Raw genomic sequence first — 563 nt, forward strand, 5'->3', positions numbered from 1 at the left:
GTTTCGCTTAAGATGTCCAACTTCTTCACAACCATAGCAGGCCCGACCAATGCCCGCTCCGGAAGTTTGACTTGTTGATTGGGTTGGTGTCTTACAGTTTTTCTCCATGTGACCCTTTATGCCACATTTGTTGCAAATTATCTCTATACATGGACCGGAAGGAAGATGATGATAGTTGCACTTGCCACAACTAGGAAGGGTTCCAGTATACCTATTAGCAGGTTTTCGGGTTGAGGATCCATCAACAGAAACAGTTTTAGGGGAAGTGACAGCGTGAACTGCCACCGTTTGCTGTTTCTTCGAAGACCCGTGCGATGCCTGACTTTTCTCTTTCTTCCCAAGTTTTCTTTTCTCACCACTCCTCACTGTCGGCTCAGGAGTGGCAGCTGCCTCCTCAAGGTCTTCACTATGATCGATTAGGATCTGTGCTAAGCTTTTGGCGCTGTCGTATGTATCCGGCCTCGCGGCTATGACGTTTCCTTTCGTTGGCTGGGTCAGCCCCCAAATGAATCTCTCTATCTTCTTACTCTCCGGGGTAACCATTCCCGGGCAGAGTAATGCTA

Source organism: Lactuca serriola, chromosome 6 (genome assembly GCF_051521515.1).
Source record: "Lactuca serriola cultivar US96UC23 chromosome 6, Lser_US96UC23_V15, whole genome shotgun sequence".
Taxonomy (NCBI): Eukaryota; Viridiplantae; Streptophyta; class Magnoliopsida; order Asterales; family Asteraceae; genus Lactuca; species Lactuca serriola.